This window comes from Leopardus geoffroyi, chromosome C2, assembly GCF_018350155.1.
Source record: "Leopardus geoffroyi isolate Oge1 chromosome C2, O.geoffroyi_Oge1_pat1.0, whole genome shotgun sequence".
NCBI lineage: Eukaryota > Metazoa > Chordata > Mammalia > Carnivora > Felidae > Leopardus > Leopardus geoffroyi.
In genome coordinates this window covers 104,602,988-104,629,629 of record NC_059333.1, presented here as the reverse complement: position 1 = coordinate 104,629,629, position 26,642 = coordinate 104,602,988, and the positions used below count along the sequence as shown (strand labels likewise).

Here is a 26,642-nt window from a genome sequence, read left to right as displayed (position 1 = left end):
CAAATCTTCCTCCCAGATCTGCTCCCCAGTCTTCAAGGTTCCCTCTAAAAAAGACTGTAACAGTTTCTGAAGCTAAGATTGATGAGCAGGTGGTGCATTAATCCCTTTGCAACTCAATCTTAGTCTTTTAAAGACTTAAAAAACCAGGTTGGGCTATGAAACTTTGCACTGTTGGAAAAAGCCACATAGCATTGGTTTCCTGAGAGTCATCACTGGTGTTGCTTACACGTAAAGTAAATACGATCCACGGTTTACAAATGATCGCACAATAAAAATTAGAATGCCCTATTGTGGATCATTGAATAGATACTGTTCAGGTTACAGTTTAACCATCCTAAAGAAACCAAACTATGGAAATAAATGGTAATAAGTGAAACATGCATCAGAGATTTAAAACAATTTCATTTTAATTTATGGTTTGGAATATTCCCCCTCCCTCAGTGTTACAGACTCTGAATGACTGTTTAAGGTAGTTGTTACCAGGGGCACCTGGGTGGCTCAGTTGGTTGAGTGTCTGACTTTGGCTCAGGTCCTGATCTCATGGTTTGTGAGTTCAAGCCCCGTGTTGGGCTCTGTGCTGACAGCTCAGGGCCTGGAGCCTGCTTCAGGTTCTGTGTCTCCATCTCTCTCTCTCTCTCTCTCTCTGCCCCTCCCCTGCTTGCACTCTGTCTCTTTCTCACTCTCTCTAAAAAATAAATAAACATTAAAGTAATTGTTACCTTGATAGTTTTCAAAGAGATAGATGTGCTAAAGATAAATCCATTTTTATAAGCCAAATTATAAATATTTATCTTTTCATTCACCACTTTTTCTTTTTTTTTTTATTTATTTTTGAGAGAGAGCAAGTGAGGGAAGGGAAGAAAGAGAGGGAGACCGAGGATATGAAGTGGGTTCTGCGCTAGCAGCAGAGAGCCCCGTATGGGGCTCAAACTCACAAACCGTGAGATCATGACCTGAGTTGAAGTCGGATGCTTAACCAACTGAGCCACCCAGGCGTCCTCATTCACCGCTCTTTGATATATATTTTTTTCACATAAGAAATTCCTTGTCTTTTCATGGTCAATACCTGCTTATCTTTGATATCTGAAAACTACATTTCTAAATTATGGTGAATATAGTCTCCCTTTACAGTTCACTGCATTAAGCTACAATCCTAGAGAGAATATAGAATAGATATTTTCTATAAAAAAGTTATTTATGTTCTAGATTATTTCTTTGGTTGTATTTTGATAGCCCAGAACCCAATATTTCATTAGTGTGATCTGAGTTATTTTCTTCCAATATATTTCTCTTAACACTTGTCCATACTGAATTCAGTTGTCATATTTCTGCATTTTTACAGCCATTATTGATCGTCACTACATTTTACAATCCACACAATAAACATTCATTTCTTTATCCAGTAAACATTCATTGAATATGCACTCTGGCTCAAAGTTGGATAAGACATAGTGCCATTTTTAACTGTCTCACAATGTTTGGCTTGAGAAGCCAACCAACATGGAACAGTAAAACACACTTGAACGAATCAATTTTAGAAAATGTTGATACAGAAGATACACTTACAATCAGGACACCATGGTGAAACATAATAATAATGTTGGCAGAATACACTTTACCCTTAGAGAAATAGTCACTTGCTATCCTCAGATAATTGGACAAGAGCTCAGAAATGTTATTCTGTTATATTCAGAATAGCAATGTTTGGTCATTCACGATTTTAATTTGTGTCATACAAACTCTGAAAGAATTGTTTCATCCTAGTTCAAAAAGTTTTACTTTCTGGTAGCTACTCCCAGTATGGGGAACTGGGGGTGCTTGGTTTGTTTAGTACTAACTTGCTAGAGTTGATTATGGAGAACATTGCCAAACTAAGACAGTGTCATTCACACTTCCATTCAGGAATAAATTGTAGAAAAAGTCTAAGGTTCCTCTGTAACATCATGGTCTGCTTCTGTAGTAGATACACTCTATCTCCTAACTTTTAAGTCCTATATTGTATTGAAAAGCAAAAATCATGTGGTTCAATTGTTACCTAATCACTACAATCTTTTAAAATTATTATTACCACCACCACAGGCAATAGAAAGGAGCATCCTGCATCTTTCAACTGAAGCCTCTAGAATTTGTCCTCAAATCTATTCCCAGTTGGTTGTTCCTTTTATCAGTAAATGATAGCTCTGTCCATCCAGTTGCTTGTGGTAGAAATGTGGTTGTCATGCTTGAAAATTCCATCTTTTTGTGAAGTGTACTTCACATCCAATCAGTGACTTTTCTACTTTCAAAATACTTGTTGAATTTGTCCACCTCTCTCCATCTCATTGTCATTGCCCTAGTCCAAGCCACGAATGTATCTCTCTGGCTGATGGTGAAAACCTTCTCACTGGCCATTCCATGTCCATACTTGCCCCTTCTCCAATCCAATTCTCAACAGCTATGAGAGTGACAGTTTAAAGAGAGATCACGTTATGCCATTTGTCTTGGTCTGTTGTGGCTACTGTAACAAAATACCACAGACCAGTTAGCTTATAAACAACAGAAATTTATTGCTCACAGCTCTGGAGGCCTGGAAGTCCAAGATCAAGATGCTTCTGGTGAAAGACTTCTTCCAGTTCATAGCTGGCAACTTCTCACAATGCCCTTACATGTTTGAAGGGCTAGAGATCTCTCTGGAGTCTCTTTTCTACAGGCACTAATGCCATTCAGGAGGGGGGTTCATGATCTAATCACCCCCAAAGTCCCTACATCCTAATACCATCATCTTTGGGAGTTAGGATTCTATACATGAATTGGGGGGAGGGGTGACCATACCAGTCATTTCTCTGCTTAAAATCTTTAAGTGGTTTCTCATTGCCCTTGAGATAAAATTTAAAAATCCTTAACATGACCTCCCAGGTCCTATGTAATTGTTACTGTCATTCTGAGCTCTTGCTCACTTACTATGCCCCAGCCATATAGACCTCCTTCCTCCTTCCATATCCCTCAAATTCCTTCCCATCTCAGGGCCTTCTTATGTGTTGTTTCCTCTGTTGCCTTATCCTCATGGTGGAGAAACCCTCCTTCAGGTCTCAGCTTGAATGTCACTTTTCCTTGAATCCTGATCTGGCAGGCTAGATTGGATTCCCCTGTTATATTTTTCTCAAAGCACTCTATTCCTGTTCTTTAAAACAGTCACCAGTAATAACTATATGGTTATTTGTGTAATTATTCATTCAAGGTCCATCTTTTCCACTATTATAAACTCCATGAGAGCAGAGACCTCACCTGTTTTTTGTCACATTTTATTCAAAGTACCTATAGCATTTCCTAGCATGATAACTGCTCAATAAATATTTGTTGGAAACAAATGAGGGTAGATATCAAAACACAACAGAGTTTAATTTATGAGAGTTTTGTTTAAAGTGCATCTATAATCAACTGAATCAGTAAAGAAATTAATCAATTAGTTATCTTTTCTGAGCTTTGATAGCCATATACTATGGCCTAGTCAGTTTTGTACAAGTCAAATACCCCTGTATTGTTGAGTTGAATACAGATTGTCTTTTTATCTTTCTGTCTCTTAAAAGAATTTTTTTTAATGTTTATTTTTTTTTGAGAGAGAGACAGAGAGACAGAGAGCGAGCAAAGGAGGAGCAGAGATACACGGAGACAGAATCTGAAGCAGGCTCCAGGCTCTGAGCTATCAGCACAGAGCCTGATGCAGGGCCCAAACTCAAACCATGAGATCATGACCTGAGCCAAAGTCTGACGTTTAACCAACTGAGCCACCCAGGCACGCCCCTGTCTCTTTCAAAGCAGTCACAGAGTCTGTCTATCTTGTCTGGCCTTTTACTGGAAAGTTTTTTTGAATCTCTGAGAAGCTTCACCACGCACCCACATCTCTCTTGCTGTGGTGCTGACCAGAATGTTTTCCTCCACTGTTGCTAACCTCTCGGGGCAACATTACCAGAACTTCCTGAAGGGAAGTACCTTGTGTTACTCTTAGATTCCACCCACACTGTTCTAGTTATTTTTTTTTTTTTAATATATTTTTATTTTTGAAAGAGAGAGATAGAGCACAAGCAAGGGAGGAGCAGAGAGAGAGGGAGACGCAGAATCCAAAGCAGGCTCCAGGCTCTGAGCTGTCAGCCCAAAGCCATTGTGGGTCTCAAAACCACGAGCTCTGAGATTATGACCTTAGCTGAAGTCGGACACGTAACTGACTGAGCCACCCAGGCGCCCCAAGATTGTTTTAGTTGTTGCTTCTGTGTCTTCGTTCTCAGATGTAAGTCCACATACAGCTTGCCAATGATGTTGCTACTGTTGCTGCTTGTGATTTCCATTTACCAGTCTTTCTTTACTTGTTCCCAATGTCATAACATCTCTAGAAAATTATTTTCTTTGGAAGACTAGGAAATTCTTTTATTTTTCTTCTCTTCCAGATCATTTGAAACATATAACTAAAATGGTCCTTATAGTTCCTTTGGGCACCACTGTGGTACCTCTCCCTAGTTTTTATCCCTAAGCCAGTTCCCTATTACATAGGGCAGACTCTAAGGAGGCCCCATGATCTCTACCTCCTGGTATTCATGTCCTGTGAAATCCCCTTCCCTTGAGTGTGGGTGGATCTATGACTTGCTTCTAATGAGTAGAACACAGTAAAGGTGACGGGGTGTACTAATCACATGGATGTGATTACTTCATTTGTTTTTAAGTTTTTATTTTATTTGTTTTTGAAAGAGAGCATGCGCATGTGTTCACATGAGGGGCAGGGGAGGGGCATGTGCCCAGGGGAGGGGCAGAGAGAGAAGGAGAGAGAGAATCCCAAGCAGGCTCCTTGCTGTCAGCATACAGCCCTACATGGGGCTTCATCCCACAAACCATGAGATTGTGACCTGAGCTGAAATCAAGAGTTGGTCGCTTAACTGACTGAGACACCCAGGTGCCCCATGGATGTGATCACCTACTGAGGTTGTAACATCGGTCTTGCTGGAAGGCTTTTTTGCAAGCTGCCATGTTGTGAGCTTCCCTAATGAGAGGACCATAAAGCAAGGAACTGATGGCAGCCTCCAGCCAACAGCCAGCAAGAAATTGAGGATCTCTGCCTGGCATCCTGAAGAAATTAGATGCTGCCAACAACCATGGGTATAGAAACAGATCCCTTCCCAGTTGAATCTCAGGTGAAAATCCAGGCCTAGCCACCACCTTAATTGCATCTTACAGAGAATCCAGTTCAGCGGTACTCCAAAACTTAACTCACAAAACAAAGATAATAAATGTATGCTGTTTTAAGCCACTAAACTTACAATAATATTGTTATGTAGTGATAACTAATGAATATGTCCATCCTTGACTGAAATGCTTTTCTGACATACTATTTTCCCATCCATTTATTAATATCTCTCAACATGGAATTTGGTCACAATGAACTTTGAGAAAATAGATATTATAGAGTCCTTTTTCTACACTTAATGATTTACCCACAAAAAATGTCTAATCAAGTATGACTTTTGCCTTAAGAATTCTTAGAATCATTCCTTCTGTTCCCTGGGATCACGTATATGTACATATTCAGAAGTAATACCTTTTATTTATTTAATTTTTAAATGTTTATTTGTTGATTTTGAGAGACAGAGAGAGAGGGAGAGAGAGAACACAAGTGGGGGAGGGGTGGGTGCCAGTGGGGGGGGTGCTCCATCCCACCAACTGTGAGATCATGACCTGAGCTGAAATTATGAGTTGGACGCCTAACCAACTGAGCCACCCAGGCACCCCAGAAATAATACCTTTTATAATTGATTCCATCAGTTTCCATTTCAAGAAAATAAGACTACAGCTACTCCTTCCTGGATAAAACCTCCATCATGAGTAGGACAACTTCTATTCTAGCACAGTGTAATCTAACACAATGCCACTTGTTGAGTGTACAGTCTAAAGATATTTCTCTGGAAGAGCACCTGGGTGGCTCAGTCAGTTAAAGCGTCCGACTTCAGCTCAGGTCATGATCTTGCAGTCCATGAGTTCGAGCCCCACATCGGACTCTGTGCTGACAGTTCAGAGCCTGGAGACTGCTTCGGATTCTGTGTCTCCCTCTCTCTCTGCCCTTCCCTTACTTGCACTCTGTCTCTCTCTGTCTCTCAGAAATAAATAAACATTAAAAAAAAGATATTTCTTTGAAAACTGATGTCTGAATGTTTGGTTCCATGCCATGTATATTATATTAGCAGTGTGTCTGAATTAGAATCTATCTGATCCTAAAAATGGCTAGATGCATAGTGTAAGTTGTAGGTTAGCATTGTCTAATGGAAATATAATGCAAGCCACATATGAATTTTAAGTTTTCTAGGAGCTACATTTAAAAAGTAAAAAGAAAAAGGTAAGATTGATTTTAATAATATAATTTATTCAACCCAAGATATCCAAAATAGTGTAATTTTAATGTGTAATAATGTAATAAAATTTATGAGATCTTTTCCTGTTTTTTTCAGTGAGTCTTCAAAGTTCCATGTGTTTTTTACATTCATAGCATATCTCAATTTAGACTAATCTTGGTTTATGTGCTCCGTAAACACATGCAGCATGTATTGAACAGTATAGCTTTAGAGCTTTACATGAGCATGTTAAACCACAGACATACAATAATCCACACAAATTCTGCTTAAGGCAGCTGGATTCTTTTGGATTAAAAATGCATATCCTATATACACATGTAAATATAAGATCTGAGTGGGTAGGTAGGCGTGGATCAAAGAACGGAGCCTACCTATAGAAGGGTAAGTACTCTAATTTAATAGTTGTGCAATCGGTCCTTGGCATGTGCAGATTTTATATTTGTAGTATTACCTGCCCAAGAGTGACTCTGGTGAATTTGCTGTAGTTCTTATAAATTTGCTGTGGTGTGAATTTGAATTGGCCTGACTATGGCACCAGTTCCTTTGCTGGTATTTAAGCCTGTCTGACCTCCCTTGTCTGTATTTCTGTACTTATCTCACAAGTGTTAATGTTCACTAAAAGCCTGAAGGAGTCACTTAATTTTTATCATTTATGTTTGTGGCACTTTAAGGAAGAGATCACATGTGTAGTGAATATACAGACTTGGGGGCATGCTCGTGCTAAGATTGAATCCTTCCCCAATGTCACATTTTGATGGAGCTATGAGGGTCTTGTAAGACTAGATTGTGTTCTTCTGTCGGATCCCATTTAAGCAAAGTCCCCATGAAATGTCATGCTTCATTTGTTGAAAGTTTTCTTCAAAGCATACTGCCAATTTTTCTTTCTTTTCTAGATATTATGCTATCTTAATGATATTCGTTAAATTGCTTAATGAGCCAAAGAGAAAACTGTTACTCTTAACGTAATAAATTATTCCTTTCAGAAACTTTCCATTTTAAAGCTCTGTGAAGGAGGAACAAAGGACCTTTACCTGAAGATTATTAAGTACTCTTTCATCAGATACAACTCATTCTCAGTTATAGAGGGCTAGAGTGTTTCTCAAGAATGATCTAGACTCATGGCTTTGTCTCTTTCTCCTTGATGTGGATAAACCATGTTATGAATATGTCTTAAATTTTAGTAGTAAGTATGTGGATATTTATTATATTTTAAATATGTTTAAATAGTGTATAATTAAAAAAATTTTTTTTAAATATTTATTTTTGAGAGAGAGAGAGAGCACAGGGGAAGGGCAGAGAGCAAGGGGGACAGAGGATCCAAAGTGGGCTCTGTACTGACAGCAGTGAGCCCAATGTGGGGCTCCAACTCACAAACCATGAGATCATGACCTGAGCTGGAGTCAGATGCTTAACCGACTAAGCCCCCAAGTGCCCCAATTTTTAAAAATGTTGATGAAAGGGGCGCCTGGGTGGCTCAGTCAGTTGAGCATCTGACTTTGGCTCAGGTCACGATCTCACAGTTTGTGGGTTGGAGCCCCACATCAGGTTCTGGGCTGATGGCTTGGAGCCTGGAGACTGCTTCAGATTTGGTGTCTCCTTCTCTCTCTGCCCCTCCCCAACTTGTGCTCTGTCTCTCAAAAATAAATAAATGTAATAAAAAAATTTTTTTAAATGTTTTGACAAAAGTTTATTCAACTTTTTAGATTTCTTTCCATTAATATAGGGTTTCTTCATCATTGGCACTACTGATCTTTGGGCCAGATAATTGTTTTTGATGGCTGTCTTATACATTGTAGGATCATTGGCCTCTGTCCACTAGATGTTGATGTCTTATGTTCTGCCATTTCTGTTCCTATAGTCGTTGTTAACTTAGGGCCCTCATCACCTTCCCTAGATTCCATTTCAGTCCCTAAACTAGCCCATATATTCAATATCCTACCTTGCTGATAGACCATCCACATTGCCATAAAAATAAATACCTATAATTGATTTAACCTCTCCTGTGTGCCATGCAAGTGTTGAGGGCTTTTCATTTGTCAGCTTTCATCTGACAGGATGAAATTGAGAACAAAGAAGTTAGGTGACTTGTCCCAGATGACACTGCTAGTGAGTACAAGATAAGATTCAAATTTAAGTCTGCTTAACTTTTAAAGCCTATGATTTTTATGTTATCACACTGCCTAAATATAATTCCTCCTAAAACATGAGTGAGACTTGTTCCTTCCTTTTCACAAATTTTCAGCATCTTGTATGACATATCTCAGGCAGCATGACTTGTCTGTTCCTTTTGACATCCTGCTCCCATAAGTATTTCCACGCACACTGCATTCTTATCTCACTAGATGGTGACCATTTTTGCAAATTTGCCACACATATTCGTGTTTTTATGCCTTTGCTCAAGCTGTTTCCTCAACCTGAAATGCATTTTCCATCTCTTTTTCTTCTCCAAAATTCTGATCATTGTTCAAAACATAGCTCAAATATGTGTTGGGTTTTGTTTTTTTCTTTCCCTGTGAAACTTTTCCTGATACGCCCAGGATGAATTGTTTCTTCTACACTTCCATAACACAATGTTTGTTACACAGAGCTTTTAGATCATCCTGTTCTATTGAGGACTTTCCTACATATCTGTCTGTAAATACCTGGAAGGTATTTATACTCCTTATTTATATTATGCCCCGTTAAAAAAGATTGAGGTGACTAACTAGAGGCTTTCTCTTTGTAGCTCTGTATTTCCTAGAACACATCACATAAGGGTTTTAAGAAAACACATACACACCTTGCTAAGAATTGGTTGAATACATGGACAAGTGAATGAGTGGATACATGACAAATACTTATGAGTTCTTTCCCTGACTATGTGCATTATAGAAAGTTTACAAAATACAGGGAAAAATAAATAATTCACATACTCATCACACAGATTTTGGAAAATGTCCTTCTGGGTAGCTGATGTTGAGAAATAGCTTAGAAAATCATCTCCACGTGCCCTTTGGTATAGAGCAGACCTAACAGACAGAAGGCCACAGATGCACAGACCTGAACTCTCAGAGAAACATACTTTTATCAAGTGAGGCTGGACACATCAAGAGATTGTATAGGTATTTTTTATGTATAGATACAAAATGCAAAAGCTACAAGGGATATAGAGTGAAAGGAAAGTAAATCTCCCTCTACTCTTATCTTTCAGCCACCTAATTCCCCTTTCCAAAGGCAATGATTGTTATCAGTTGATTTTACAGATTGTAAAAGTTGATTATTCCAAATAATACTTATTTTTTATATATTACTCTTATATCTTGGACAAAAGATGCTATTAACAAATAAAATATCTAAATAATAACCCCACTTTAGCTAGAATTACCAGTAAATTAATTTTGTGAACTAGCAATTATTTTTAAACATAGGGGAAAGAATAGTCTTGAGGCTGCAGTAACATGCTATATTTTATCCATTGCAGTGACTGCTCCTGGAGAAAAATCGCATAACCATGTAATTTGACATCTTCAAAACTGTCCCCAAATCATTTTTCCAAATCATCTCTCTCTCATGTGTGGGTATTTTAAAACTTTTGAATTTCTCACATCTTTGACTCTGTCACATTCTTCCCTTACTTTTTTTTTAAGCTGAAACTCTGAAAAAATTTTTTAAATGTTTATTTATTTTTGAGAGAAAGAGAGTGTGAGCAGGGTAGGGGCAAAGAGAGATACACACACAGACTCCTAAGCAGGCTCCAGGCTCTGACTTGTCAGCACAAAACCTGACTCAGGGCTCGAACCCACGAACCATGAGATCATGAACTGAGCTGAAGTTGGATGCTTAACCTGACTGAGCCACCCAGATGCCCTCTTCCCTCACTTTTAGCAGGTGACTTTGCCTCTTCTTCATGGGGGAAAAGAAATCATCATCAAGGTTTTCAGATGCACTCATGCAAGTTTTGGAAGGAATGTATCATGGTCTATTTTGTCTGGAAGGAGACACCCTGAGGTGTGGATCTATACTGGTTCATGGGAAAAACTAAGTCAGGTCATAGAAAAAAAAAAAAAAAAACAGATTGAAAGGCTGTAACAAGGAGATATGGGGAAAGAAATGCATAGATGGACATCTTTAGATTGTGTCCAGACTACGAGAATAACTGTGTCCCATGGATGCTTGTCAAGGACTACTACGGAGGATACTCTCAATGTTCCCAAACTGGCCTTTTCCCAGGCATCTAAGTGTTTGTTCAATAAGCTTTTAAAGTCTTGATAATGGCAAGGAAGGAGATTATTCCTAGGTTCAATATTAACACCACCCCCCCTCCCTGGGGCTGACTTGGCTACTACAATTCCTGAGTGCCTAACATACCTGCCACAGTGACCAACAGCTGGGTCCTGATCTAGCCCTCAGTCCTGGAATATCAAACAACCACCTACTGCCAGTTTCACTACATAGGCCTCTTTCCATCATGGACAGGGCAGCAATTTTTCTCAGTGCAAACACATATTAACTATAAATACAGGTTTACTTTCCCTGCATGCCAAAATTTTACCTGCATCCTTATCTATAGTCCTATTAAGTACCTAATTCAGTGTCATGGTATCTTTTTTTTTTTTTGTCATGGTATCTTATTAACCATTGTTTCTGACCAGGGAATCTATTAATTGGTGAATGAAATAAAGCATTGGGCTAATGCTTTTGAGATTCACTGGTCCTACCATGTATCCCATCACCCAAAAGTAGGTGGGCTTTTAGAAAGGTAGACAGTCCTTTGGGAGACCCAATTAAGATACCAGCCATGAGGCTGTAATGCTGTCAGTCAGGATGCACTCCATATATATCTTTCATGGCCACAATACATAGGGTCAGAAACCAATGGATGTGAAGTAAGAGTGACACCTCCCACTAATAAGCTTAATGACCCACTCTCAAAATTTTTCTCTCTATCCCTGCAACTTTCAACGTTGCTGGCCTAATAGTCTTACTATCCAAGGGAGGAATTAGTTCATTGGAAAACACAAAAGTGGTTACAGTGAACTGGAGGTTGAGACTGACACCTGGTCTTTTTGGATTCCTCATGCTTCATGAACAAGGCAAGGTGGATTACATGTATTGGCTGGAGTGCTTGATGTAGATTTTAAAGGGGAGATAGGGCTTCTACCACACAAGGAAGGCAACTGTGCCCAGTGGAAAAACCTCAGGGATCTATATGTTTGTGGTGTGCAATTTTAAGGGGAGAAAGATGAACAGATGCTGAATAACCAAAGGGATGGACAGTGGCAAACATTACCAACTGTCTCATTCTACACCTTTTCTATCCATTGCAGCATGCCTTTTTGGGATCCCATGAAGTATAGCGAGGGTTACTCATGCTTTCTGCCAGGCAGATGCACCCTTGCCAGACTTGGCAGGCAGAAGTGAGCATCACGAGGCAGAGGCCACGTAGTTCTGGCAAGCATAGATGTAGAGGCTTTTGTTTTTTCTACTGCAGCTGTTGTAGAGATTCTAGTGACCAGATCCTGATTCATGGGTATCAAGCATCAGGTGGTGACAGCAAGAACTTTTCTGTTGGAAAGTTTTCATGGTGTGGTTGGGCTTTTCTCATGGCTGTGTTATCAATGAGCATACAACAACCGAGCTTGGTTTCTTGGCCTTCCCAGATATACTGTAAATTAACCAATACCCTTGAATAAATCTCTTTCTACTTAAACTAGTGAGTGTGTACTGTGCTGTGTAAAACTAGTACAGTAAAACGTTGGTTTGCGAGTATAATTCATTTCTGAAACATGCTTGCAATCCAAAGCACTTGTATATCAAAGTGAATTTCCCCATAAGAAATTATGGAAACTCAGATGATTCCACAACCCCAAAATATTCATATAAAAATGATTACAATACTGTAATATAATACAAAATAATAAAATACAAAATATAAAGAAAAAAATTAACCTGCACTTACCTTTGAAAACCTTTGTGGCTGGTGTGAGGGAGACAAGAGAGAGGATGGTTACTGTGTAGGATGACTTTCACTATCACTAATGGAATCACTGCTATCTATTGACTCAATGGAATCTTTTCCTGCATGGGGGGCCATTGTATACACTTACACGGATATTGACTACAGTATAGTATTAATAAACTCTTTTCATATACTGTATTTAAAGTAATTGGCAATAAGGCAGCAGAGGAAAGGGTCTAAATCAGCAGGCAGCCTGACCTAGAATGAAGCAAAGCATCCCTAAGCTTACTCTTGTATGGAAAAGCAAAGGACTGTCCATAGACGCTTTGAAGTGACAGAAAATACATGAGTGCCAGTTGTGGACACCTCCCAACGTTCTGAAAAATCACCGATTTCTGCTAAACATCACAGCCTGAGACCGAGCATCCGAGCATGGGCGACAGTTACCCACAATCTCCAGAGAGAGAGAGAGAGAGAAGAATCATTGGCTCAATTGTGATCATGTGACATCCTGCATCACGCACTACTCATATTGCAAGACATTGCTTGTTTATGAAGTTAAAATTTATTAGAAACGTTTGCTCATCTTGCAGAACACTCACAGAACAAGTTACTCTCAATTCAAGGTTTAACTGTACTGTAATTATTATGTGTCTACACTAGTCAGTAGCCAGAAGATTAGGATTCTCCAATTTTAGAGAGGGAGTGGGTGTTTGAGAATCAGACACAGTAACCACCTCACCTCCCATTCAGTCCTCAACCACTGCAATTTGGCAGCTACCTCCTCTGCTACTCATCTTGTTAAGATCACCAAGACTTCCCTGATATAATCTCTTGGCAGTATTTGACCCTGTTGCCCACCTAACACTCTTGGAAAAATCTCCCTTCCTTTAGCTTCTGTACACACAATCTTCTGGTTTTCTTCCTTTTTCTTTGTTCCTCCTCAGCATTCTTTGAGGGACCTTCTTTCTCTTCTGCTTTTCATTTAAAGGTGAGTATTCCCCTGTGTTGTATACTGAATCTGTCAATCTTTTAACTGTACATATTATTTAGGGGTGATTTTAGATTTTCTCTACTTCATGGCTTTAGTTAATATCCGTACAATGCTGACTTCCAAATTTATGCCTTCAGGACAGTTACGTCTCTTAAGCACCAACCGCACTCTGAATATCTCTACTTGACTGTCTTCAAGCACTTTGAACACAGGATAGACAAAACAGAACTCATTAGCTTCCTCCTCAAAATCTCTCCAACTAGAAAACTAGAAAAATAATACTCCTTATTATATTCCCTGTCCTGGTGAATGGCATCATTGTCAACAGGGTGACTTAAGCCAGCAACCGGGTGTCAGCCTTCATTTTTCACTCTTCATTGCTTAGCCAAACAATCTTCAAGTCCCACTATTTCTACTTCCCCAAATATCTCTCAATTCATCTCTACTGCCTTAGTTTTAAATACCATTATCTCCAGCTAATTTACTGCTGGGAGTGGCCTCCCAGCCTGTCTCTCTTCCTCCAATCTTGCCTCCCTCTAGTTCATTCTTCACAATGTTCATTCTAATGCATCTAGAATATATGTCAAGTTATGTCTTTTTCTTATGCACATAATAAAATCTTTCCCCCTTTCACAGGGTTCACAGGGTCCTCCATGGGTTGGCTTTTTTAGTATCATTTATTGCATTCCTTGCTCCCTCTCCAGCATACTTTATGTCCATACATATTCAACCTTTCTCAGGTAGATATTCCATGCCCTCTTTGGCCTGTGGAACAGCATGCTATCCCTGCTCTAAAGGAACTAATTTCACCTTAGATACTAGTTTCTTTAGCAAGTCTTTCCCTTCTGGGTTGTTGTTGCCTCTGCTTTGTTCTCCAATAGCAGGGTGGTGCATTCTACTTTCCCATAATACATTTGTGACATGCAGTTGTAACTTTTTAAAAAAGTATATAGCCATGTCTATTCTCACCCAGCAGAAGTCTAAGGAGACTTCTCAGGAGAGGTCTCTGAACTGCAGGATACCAGCCACCCTCACCCTAACCCTCAACCCTACATCTAACCATGAATGGTTTCTGAATGTATGAAAAGAAAAGCTGAGAAGCAGCTAACTTTTTCTAGAGAAGATCCCAAACCTTTAAGAATTTGTAATATTTCTGGGAGCACCTCGATGGCTTAATTGCTTGAGCATCAGACTCTTACTTGGGTCATGGTCTCATGGTTTGTGAGCTCAAGCCCTGTGTCCAGCTCTGCACTGACACCATGGATCCTGCTTGGGATTCTCTCTCCCTCTCTCTCTGCCCCTCCCCTGCTCATGTGTGCTCTCTCTCAAAATAAATAAACATTAAAAAAAAGAATTAGTATTTCTGAAAATGGATGTGAAGGTAGAGATAAAAACAGAAGAAACAATAGAATGTCTATTTAAATGTATTTAGAGCCCCAAATCCCCTCCTGGCCTCAGTTCAGTAGATGGCTGACATGTATTCACACCCCAGCACATGCCTAGGATTTTTTTTCCAAGTTTTTGTTTAAACTCTAGTTAGTTAACATACAGTGAAATATTAGTTTCAGATGTGGAATTTAGTGATTCAACACTTACATACAACACCCAGTGCTCATTACAACACAAGGAGGGTATTAAGTGCTCTCCTTAATAAGCATCACCAATTTAATCCACATCCACCTCCCCTCCAGAAACCCTCAGTTTGTTCTCTATGGTTAGGAGTTTGTTTCCTGGTTTGCCTTTCTTTTTTTCTCCCTATGTTCATCTGTTTTGTTTCTTAAATTCCATTTATATATATATACATATGATACATATATCATATATATACATCATATATTATATGTGTGTGTGTGTATAAATATCACATCTTGTTTATGCATTCATTAGTTGATGGACATTTGGGCTCTTTCCATAATTTGGCTGTTGCAGATAATACTGCTTTAAACATTGAAGTGCATGTACCCCTTTGAATATATATTTACGTGTCCTTTGGGGAAATGCCCAGTAGTGCAATGACTGGATCATATGTTGGTTCTATTTTAAAATTTTTGAGGAACCTCCATACTGTTTTCTAGAGTGCCTACACCAGTTTGCATTCCCAACAACAGTGTAAGAGGGTTCCCCTTTCTCTGCATCCTTGCTAACACCTGTTGTTTCCTGTGTTGTTAATTTTAGCCATTCTGACCGGTGTGAGGTGATATCTCATTGTACTTTTGATTTGTATTTCCCTGATGTTGAGCATCTTTTCATGTGTCTGTTAGCCATGTGTATGTCTTCCTTGAAAAAATGTTTATTCATGTCTTCTGCCTATTTTTTTAAACTGGATTATTTGTTTTTTGGGGGTGTTCAGGTTTATAAGATCTTTATATATTTTGGATACTAACCCTTTATCAGATACATCATTTACAAATATCTTCTCCCATTCTGTAGGTTGCCTTTTAGTTTTGTTGATTGTTTCCTTCCCTGTGCAGAAGCTTTTTATTTTGATGAAGTCCCAATAGTTTATTTTGGCTTTTGTTTCCTTTGCCTCTGGAGATATATCTAGTAAGAAGTTGCTACAACAGATGGCAAGGAGGTTACTGCCTGTGTTTTCCTTTAGGATTTTGATGGTTTCCTGTCTTATGTTTAGGTCTTTCATCCATTTGTAATTTATTTTTGTGTATGGTGTAAGGAAGTGGTCCAGTTTCATTCTTCTGCATGTTGCTGTCCAGTTTTCCCAACACCATTTGTTGAAGAGGCTGTCTTTTTTCCACTGGATATTCTTTCCTGCTTTGTCGAAGATTAGTTGACCATACAGCTGTGGGTTCATTCTGGGTTTTCTATTCTGTTCCATTGATCTATGTGTCTGTTTTTGTATAAGTATCATACTGTCCTAATCACTATAGCTTTGCTTTTTTCTTTTTTAAAGATCTTATTAAGTAATCTGTTTACCCAACATGGGACTCGAACTCACAATCCCAAGATCAAGAGTCGCATGCCAGCCAGGCACCCCCACTACAACTTTGTAATATAACTTGAAGTCCAGGATTGTGATGCCTCCAACTTTGCTTTTCTTTTTCAAGGTTGCTTTGGCTAGTAGGGATCTTTTGTGGTTCCATGTAAATTTTAAGATTGTTTGTTATGCTCTGTGAAAAATACTGGGGGTATTTTGATAGGGATTGCATTAAATATGTAGATTACTTTGGTTAGTATAGACATTTTAACAATATTTGTCCTTCTAATTCATGAGTATGGAATATTTTTCCATTTCTTTGTGTCCTCTTCAATTTCTCTCATCAGTGTTTTATAGTTTTCAGAATCAGATATTTTGTCTCTTTGGTTAGGTTTATATCCCTAGATATCTTATGGTTTTTGGTACAATTGTAAATGGGACTGATTTCTTGATTTCTCTTTCTGCTGCTTCATTACTGATGTATAGAAATGCAACAGATTTCTATATGTTGATTGTGTATGCTGTGACTTTCCCGAATTTGTGTATCAGTTGTAGCAATTTTTTGGTGGAGTCTTTGGGTTTTCTATATAGATTGTCATGTTTTTGCAAATAGTGAAGGTTTGACTTCTTTCTTGCCAATTTGGATGCCTTTTGTTTCTTTTTGTTATCTGATTGCTGAGGCTAGGACTTCTAGTGCTATTTTAAATAACTGGTAAGAATGGATAGCCCTGTCTTGTTCCTCACCATAGGAAAAGCTCTCATTTTTTTCCCATTGAGGATGATATTAGCTGTGGGTTTTTCATATATGGCCTTTATGATGTTGAGGTATGTTCCCTTTCTCCTTACTTTGTTTTTTTTTTTTTTTTTATCATGAATGGATGTTGTATTTTGTCAAAAGCTTTCTCTGCATCTATTGAGAGGATCGTATGGTTCTTATCCTTTCTTTTATTAATTTATATCACATTGATTTGCAAATATTGAACCACCCTTGCAGCCCAGGAATAAATCTCACTTGACCATAGTGAATGATTCTTTTAATGCACTGTTAGATTTGATTTGCTAGTATTTTGTTGAGAATTTTTGCATCTATGTTCATCAGGGATATTGGCCTGCTGTTCTCTTTTTTAGTGGAGTCTCTGTCTTGTTTTGAAATCAGGATAATGCTGGTCTCATAGAATGAATCTGGAAGTTTTCCTTCCATTTATATTTTTTGGAACAGTTTGAGAAGAATAGGTATTAACTTCTTTAAATGTTTGGTAGGATTTCCCTCTGAAGCCATATGGCCCTAGCCTTGTTTGTTGGGAGATTTTTGATTACTGATTCAATTTTTTGGCTGGTTACCAGTCAGTTCAAATTTTCTATTTCTTCCTATTTCAGTTTTGGTAGTTTATATGTTTCTAGGAATTTATCTATTTCTTCCAGATTGTCCAATTTGTTGGCATATCACTTTTCATAATATCCTCTTGTAATTGTTTGTATTTCTGTGGTGTTCGTTGTTATTTCTCCTCTCCTTTGGGTCTTTTCTTTTTTCTTTTTGATAAGTCTGGCTAGGAGTTTATAAGTTTTATCAATTTTGTTTTTGAAGAATCAGGTCCTGGTTTCTTTGATCTGTTCTATTGGTTTTTTTTTTTTTTTTTAAAACTAAATTTAGTTTAGTTTAGCTTAGTTTAGTTTCCATATCATTTATTTCTGCTCTAATTTTTATTATTTCCCTTCTGCTGACTTTAGGCTTCATTGTCATTTTTCTAACTCTTTTAGGTGTCAGGTTAGGTTGTTTATTCGAGATTTTTCTTGCTTTTTGAAGTAGACCTGTCTTGCCATAGACTTTCCTCTTATGATTGCTTTTGCTGCATCCCAAAGATTTTGGACCTTTGTTTTCATTTTCATTTGATTCCATATATTTTTTAAATTTCTTCTTTAATTTCTTGGTTGACCCATTCATTCTTTTTTTTAAGTTTATATATTTTGAAAGAGAGAGACAGAGAGAGAGAGCACACCCTCATGAGCAGGGAAAGGGCAGAGAAAGAGAGGGAGGCTCCACGTTATTGGCATGGAAGCCAATGTGGCACTCAAACCCATGAACCATGAGATCATGACCTGACCTGAAATCAAGAGTCAGACACTTAACCAAATCTGCCACCCAGGTGCCCTTCCCCCTTCATTCTTTAGCAGCATGTTGTTTAACCTCCATGCATTTGTGGTGTTTCCAATTTTTTTCTTGTGGTTGACTTCAAGTTTCATAGTCTTGTGGTTAGAAAAGATGTATGGTATGATCTCAATCTTTCTGTACTTCTTGAGGCCTGATTTGTGACCTAGTATGTGATCTATTCTGGAGAATGTTCCATGTGCACTTGAAAAGAATGTGTATTCTGCTGCTTTAGGATGAAATGTTCTGAATATATCTGTTAAGTCCATCTGGCCCAGTGTGTCACTCAAAGCCATTGTTTCCTTGTTGATTTTCTGCTCAGATGTTATCTATTGTTGTAAGTGGGGTGTTAAAACCCCCTACTATTATTGTAATACTATCAGTAACTTTATGTTTGATGTATTTTGATGCTTCTATGTTGGGTGCATAAATATTTACAACTGTTAGATCTTCTTGTTGGATTGTCTCCTTTATTATTTATTATATAATGTCTTTCTTTGTCTCTTATTTGTAATCTTTATTTAATTTAATTTATTTATTTAGTTATTTGTTTATTTTAGAGAGAAAGAGTGCAAGTGGAGGAAAGGGGCAGACAGGTGAGAGAGAGAGAGAACGAGAATCTCAAACAGTCTCCATGCTCAGTCCAGAGCTTGATCCCATGACCTTGGGATCATGACCTGAGCTGAAATCAAGTCGGATGCTCATCTGACTGAACTACCCAGGTGCCCCGTTATGGTCTTTGTTTTAAAGTCTATTTTGTCTGGTACATGTATTGCTGCTCTGGCTTTCTTTTCACATCCATTTGCATGACAGATGTTTCTCCATCCCCTCACTTTCAATCTGTAGGTGTCTTTAGGTCTAAAATCAGTCTCTTGTGGGCAACAGATTAGATGTGTCTTTTTTTTTTAAACCCATTTTGACACCCTATGTCTTTTGATTGGAGCATTTAGTCTACTCACATTCAGAGTAACTAAAGATAGGTATGTTTTTAGTGCCATTTTATGACTTGTTTTGTTGTTTTTTTCTGGAGATTTTCTCTGTTCTTTTCTAGTCTTTGTCACTTTTGGTCTTTCTTTCCCACTCAGTCTGTCCCCTTTAATGTTTTTTGCAGGCCTGGTTTAGTGGTCATGAACTCCTTTTGCTTTTGTTTGTCTGGAAAACTCTTTATCTCTCCGTCTATTCAGAAAGATAGCTTTGCTGGATAGAGTATTCTTGGCTGCAGATTTTTCCCATTCAGCACATTGAATATATCATGCCACTCCCTTCTGGCTTGCCAAGTTTCTGTGGAGAGATCTGCAGCTAGCTTTATGGGTATTCCCTTGTAAGTTAGGGACTTCTTTTGTCTTGCTGCTTTTAGGACTTTTTTCTTTATCACTATGTTTTGCAAATTTAACTATAATATGACTTGGTGTTGGCTTGCTTTTGTTGATTTTGATGGGAGTTCTCTGTGCCTCCTAGATTTGGATGTCTGTTTCCTTCCCCAGAAGTTTTCACCTATTATTTCCTCAAATAAACCTGCCCCCTTTCCTCTCTCTTCTTCTGAGACTCCTATGATATGAATGTTATTATGTTTGATGAAGTCACGGAGTTCCCCAAGTTTATTCTTGTGATCCATAATTCTTCTTTCTCTCTTTTGTTCAGCTTCATCATTTTCCATTATTCTTTCTTCTATATAATTTATTCATTCCTCTGCTTCTTCCATCCTTGTGGTCATTACATCTGGTCAGTTTTGAATCTCAGTTATTGTATTTTTCATTTCTGACGGCTTGTCTTTTTTAACTTTTATCTCTGTGGTAAGGGTCTTTCTGATGTTTTCCATGCTTTTCTCAATCCCAGCGAGTATCCTTATGATTGTTGCCATAAATTCTTCACCAGGCATATTACTTATATCTGTTTTGATTAGATCTCTGGCCATGAGCTTTTCTTGTTCTTTCTTTTGGGCTGAATTCCTCCATCCTGGCATTTTGTCTGAGGTGTGCATACCTAGTTAAATGAAAGACTTGATGCTACTTCCACTAGAACTGAAGCCTTGCAGAAATCTCTGGTGGATAGATGTGGTGTGTGCAGGGGTTTGTGCTGGTATTCTGTGGGAGAGGCCCACTGTTCTGGGTCTTAGGAACACTTGCCTGAGAAAAGCAGTACCAGCAGAGCTTGGGGGCGGGGGGTAGGACTTGGTGTAAGCAGGTTAGACAGCCAGTGTTGGCACTGTGCTGTTTACCGAAGCTAGTTTATGCTGAGGGGTGGGAGAGAGAAATGGTACCAGAATTTCTTTGTCCCTGAAGAGGGGTCTCTGTGCTTGCTACTTTCAGGGAATCCCTTCCAAAAGAGCAAATAATTTCTCCTCGTGTGTTCCAGGAGTTTTCAGATTGCTGATTTCACACTGTCTGTCTCTGGGTTACTTGCCTGTCTGGAGCAGCACAGTGCACTTTGGGCTCTAACCCAGCCAGGCCTGCTGACTTTTAAAACTCCAAACTGTAGGGACCTGCTGTGGCAGGGCCTGTGCTGGTCTTCTAGGGCGTGGTCTTACACACCGAGATGGATGCAGGTTTGATGGAGAATGGCAGTCAAGCCAGAGTGCAGGGGTGTGGCATTTGGAGTAAGTGGGCTAAACAGCCAGTATCCAGGTTAGCTGCCTTCAGCAGGTGTCTTTGCACCTATGCTGAAAGGCAGAGGAAGGAAATGGCACCCACTGGCTCTTTTTCCCCAGAGAGGCATCTCTGCGAACACCACTTCTCGCAGATATACTTTAAGAAGAGCGAACGGTCTCTTTCCATGCACCTTAGGCAATCCTTAGATCGCCCTGGGGGTGCTTGCCTGCCTTCTCTCTAGGAGTAGGGCAGCACCCTCAGGTCTCTATCCCAGTACAGCCACTGACCTCTAAGATTCCTGTCTTTGAGCACTGCTGGTTTCCAAAACTCAAGAAAATCAGCCCCTCTCATTTTCCCAGCATGGCTTTGGGGAAATGTTCTCCTTGTTTTTATCCCTGTGCACTCCGTTCTCACTCCACAGTTGTAACTTCTGATTTATTTCTGTGTCTTGCTGACACACCAGTTCTGTGGATGCAAGAGCTGTGTCTATTTTGTTCATTGTTAATGATCCCATCACCTAGCAGAGCATCTGGCACTTAAATATTTGTGAAATGAGTGAAAAATGGACACAATTAATAAGGTAGTATATGATAGGAGAGTAATAATTAATTGTTCATTAATTATTACCTAGAACCATAATTGTCAAAAATTTAGCTAAAATGAAACAAAATTGCATAAGCCTATATCTTCTCCTACAATGATATCAGCAATGGATTTCTTTATACCATTACCAACTTAAAAAATATTTCATTGAGGTACAACTTACAATGAGATGTACAAATCTTAAATCTAAAGCTTGACTGGTTTTTTTACACACGTACACACCTTGTGAAACCACTACTCAGATCAATATGTAGAACATTTCCAGCACCCCAGAAGGCTCCCTTACCCTCTCTTCCAATCAATATTTTTTCAAAGATAATCATTCTTTTGACCTCCATTACCACAGTTTTGCTTGCCTGATTTTGTACTCCATATAATGGGATCATGAAGATGGATTTTTACATATTTGGTTTCTTTTGCTCAATATCATATTGGTGAGATTTGTTCTTTTCATTGTTATTTTCATTCCATTGTATGAATATGCTTTACTTTTCCATTCTATTGCTGAAAGACATTTGGGTTGTTTCAAGTTTGAATATTATCAATAAAGCTATGATGCATATTCTCATGTATAAATTTTGGTGGACATGGCACTAATATATGTTGAGTTTAGACAGGAGAGGATTTGCTGGGCCATAAGATATGTATAAGTTTAGCTTAAGTGGATATATTATTAAATGTTTTACCAAAGTCATTATACCAGCTTATACTCTCATCAATAAATGTATAAGAGTTCCCCATTGTTCTGCAACCTTGATATTACTTCCTATTAACTTTCACTCACTTATAAAAATTTACACAATCATCTGAGATGAAAACTGACATTATGAATTACTGCTATACTATAAAATTATTCAAAATAGGCTTCCTGAGGTTGGTTAGTTTTCAGGCATAAAATAACAAGAATGGCTAATATATACTGAATATACACTGCTTGCTAGGCATATTTGGGATAGTTTATGTAGGCTACCTCATTTGATCATCACTATACCTTTGTGAAGTAGATACTGTTATTCCCATTTTATGGATGAGAAATTTGTAGCATAGAGAGACATACTTTTAAAGACCTGGCTAGAAGCACCTGTACAGACTAGTTAATGCAACTGCTTATTCTAGAGACAAAGCCAGTTCAGAGAGCAGGCTGCATCATATGAAGGAAGATCACTCAGTTTGTTAGAGGTAGAATCTGGATTGACATCCAGATATCCTAACTTCTTGTGTGGTATTGATACAAATCAGCAGTGTACAAACTATATAATATTAACAACAATGAAAACAAACACTCTTGAAAAAGTACTTCATTCCTTCAGAACTTAGTTATTACAGTTTTGGTTTGTGGAATAAATTCACCATGTTCTAAAATAATTTTAACAATTTTAAATAATTGTCAAGCAAGGTTGTATAAAAAAAGGATTCATGTTTTGTGGTGCCATAAGCTTATACAACTAGGGAGAACTCATTAAGAAAAATAACAGGGGTGCCTGGGTGGCTCAGTCAGTTAAGCATCCGACTTCAGCTCAGGTCATGATCTCATGGTTCATGAGTTCAAGCCCTACATTGGGCTCTCTCCTGTCAGCGCGGGGTACACTGAATCCTCTGTCCTTCTCCTTCTCTGCCCCTCCCCTGCTTGCTCTCTTTCTCTCTCTCCCTATCTCTCAAAAATAAACATTAAAAAAAAAGAGCATAAAAAAATCTTTTGCCAATACTACAAAAAACATGTGAACGTATTGCTAGAGCCTATTGATACACAGCCTCATATATGAAGATTTCCCCCTTCTTATCCCCCTCTTCTGGTATTCATGCCCTGGTGTACCTCCTCTCTCATATTGCATTGAGATTGGTCTGTGAGACCAACAGAATTAGGTAGCAGTGATGTCAGTTTGGAGGCTAGGTTATAAAGGGCATTATGACTTTTACCCCTCTCTCCCAGATCATTCACTCTGGGGGAACTCAGCTTCCATGTCTTGAGAACCATTAGACAACCCTGTGGATTAGACCATGCAGTGACAAACTGAAGCCTCCAGCCCACAGCTATGTGATTACCCTTTCAGAAGTGGATCCTCCAGCCCTGGTCAAGCCTTTAAATAACTGCATTTTTGGCTGACAGCTTAATATTCTGAGCCAGAGCCACTCAGAGAAGCAGCTCCCAGATTTCAGACTCTCAGGAATTGTGTGAGATAATAAGGTTATTGTTTTAAGCTGATAAGTTTTGGAGTAATTTGTTATCCAAAAATTGCTAAGTAATACAGGCCCCTAAAAGGGCCTTGGAAGAGGCCATGCTAGTGAGAGGCCTAGAAGTTTGAGTTTCATAGGTTTTTTTTTTTTTTTTTAACTTTAACGTTTATTTATTTTTGAGAGAGAGAGAGAGCGAGCGAGTGTGAGTGGGGGAGTGGCAGAGAGAGGGGTAGACACCGAATCCGAAGCAGGCTCCAGGCTGTGAGTTGTCAGCACAGAGCCCGATACGGGGCTGAAACTCACGAACTGTGGGTCATGATCTGTGCCGAAGTTGGACGCTCAACCAATTGGGCCACTCCGGTGACCCAAGTTTCATAAGTTTTATGATAAATAGGTCTCTGTCTATGTTAATGGCTAAGTCTATTAGATTGTTGTGGCAGAGACAGCTACCAACAGCTCCACCACCAAAATTTGTTCTTTTTTCTTCCACAGCAGCCTTAACTATCATGGCTGTAGGTCATGCCTGTCCAACCACAAGCCACATTGTCCAGCCTCCTTTGCTGCGGAGTGTTTCATGTGACTGAGCTCTTGATACTGGAATGCATCAGAAGCTATTTGTGCCCTTCTGGACTATGCTTTCAAGGGACTAGACATTGTGCGCCTTTCCTCCTTCTCATGGGCCAGGATGATGACAAGCAGAGTGACCTTAGAAGCCACACGTTTAGGATGGCAGAAACTCTGTTCTGCCAAGTCCCTGAATGACCTGTAGTTCATGGAGCTGAACCCTTCCAAGCTGGAACACCCCTCTGAACCATGTCGTTAGAGAGAAATAAAGCTTCTATTATGTTTGAATGATTATATTTTAAGGTCTATGTTTTCAAACGAGTAAGTCAACTTTAACTAATTAGTTATGATCTTCAAAAATTAGATACTTTATTTTTCCCCTGGAAGTAGGCTTGATGTTATTTATTGGCTAATTTATTAACTTTTTGTTCTTCTGAAATAAACCTTTTTTTGAATGTATTTGGTTTTGGGTCCTGGCTCTACACTTAATAGCTATGTAATCAGGATTATTACTTCTCTGAGCTCAGTTCTTCTCTGAGCTATACAATTCCATCTATAAAATGGGGATGATACCTTCTTCATAGCCTGTTATGAGAGTTAGTGAGATAATGTTTATAAAACACTGCCTGGAACATAGCAAAAACTCAATAAATAGTAGAATTTTTATTGTAATAAGAATAATTATTATTTAACATTTATTTATTTATTTAAGTAATATCTACACCCAATGTGGGGCTTGAACTTATGACACCAAGATCAAGAGTCACATGCTCTTCCAACTGAGCCAGCCGTGTTCCCCATTTTTATTATTAATACTACCTGTTCAGTGTTGCACTTTGGACAGAGCATGAGGTTTGGAGATATAAAATCTGAGCTTAAATTCAAACTGTCACTTTTGCTTGCTGTGACCTTGGATATGATAACTTATCCAGTCTTTTTCCTTCTTAGACTCATCATCTATATTGCTGAACACATAGTTGCACTAAATATCTTTATTTTTTATTCTAAGCTTATCCAGGAGAGCTGTAAGCCAGACACATAGCAAATTTGACTAAATGCTTTTGTATTTCTGGGACAGGGGAAGGTGTGACTGAACATGATGGCATGTTCAAAACTAGACTGAACATGGCAGCTGAGCCCAAGTGAGCAAGAGACCAGGATGGGGAACCTGGAAAATATTTCTTTTTTTTTTTTTTTTTTTTTTAGTCAGATCCATGTCATCCTACAAGGGAATGTTTGAGTTATTCTGAATTATATTCCTGGGGAGATATGATAATCACCTATCCCTTCTATTGGGGAACTCCTACTTCACTTCCTGTGGCCCTTGAGGCATTGTCAGTTACAGTGTTCCATTTTACTCCGTCCCCTTCCTCCCTCCACATGACTACAAATGTCAGTAAAAACCTTCCCTACCACAGGGAAAGAGAACCTGTCACAATAGGGGAGATCGAGCTAGAAACAGACAGCAGTGGGAGAGAGCGTGATCGGATAGCTTGAGCTCCTGGATTCATCTGTGCCTGAAGCTACACTACTCCCCAGACTTCCAAGCCACATGAGCCAATACAGCCCCTATGTTCATTATACATATTTGAGTTGGGGTTTTGTAACTAAAAGTGTCCTGGCTAATATAGGAACTTTTGCAAAATGCACATACTTGGGCTCCAAGTCTGGAGCCTCTGATGCAGTTGGGTCTGAAATGGGACTGAGGCATGTGTGTTCTTTTAAAATTTCTCTAGGGGCGCCTGGGTGGCTCAGTTGATTGAGTCTCCACCTCTTGATTTAGGCTCAGGTCATGATCCCAGGTCGTGGGATTGAGCCCCAGATTGGGCTCCACGCTGAGTGTGGAGCCTGCTGTCTCTCTCTCTCTCCCTCTCCTCCTCTTTCCTGCTCGCACCCCCTCCCAAAATAAAAAAATAAAATCTCTCTAAACTCTACCTCCCTGCTCAAGTTGAGAACCACTACCTTTTTTTTTTTTTTTAATTTAGATTTCAAGTTCATAGGACACATTTGATCATACTCAGTTCATGGCATACTATCATCATTGGTCCATGCAATGTCCCTCTCTGAGTTTGTTAATTTCATTTTTTCCACCATACTGGACTTCCATTATCTCTGCCCACAAAGACCACCACTCTAATGTATTGAATGAGTGTCTTCACTTTGTATCTACTTTTGTAAAATGTGTTTTGTTGTTTTCTATGCATGCATTTCTCATTTACAAAAACAGCATTTTGTTACATAACCTATTCTGTTTTTTACTTTACAAAATTTTAGACTCTTTTTTAGAGCAGTTTTAGATTTACAGAAAATGTGAGTAGGAAGTACAGAAAG

At 38.8% G+C, this 26,642-nt stretch overlaps 1 long non-coding RNA gene across 7 annotated transcripts in view; it reads left to right on the top strand.

Moving 5' to 3' along the window:
* Positions 1-26,642, top strand: part of LOC123611307 — a 71,618-nt gene that overhangs the window by 20,007 nt on the left and 24,969 nt on the right. For 5 of the 7 annotated variants that reach the window (XR_006718555.1, XR_006718553.1, XR_006718554.1 and 2 more), the window contains one exon: positions 24,240-24,614. This is a non-coding gene — a long non-coding RNA (uncharacterized LOC123611307). Of the gene's footprint in view, positions 1-24,239; positions 24,771-26,642 lie in introns of those variants that run through there. The other 2 variants (XR_006718556.1, XR_006718551.1) reach the window with 2 other exon arrangements.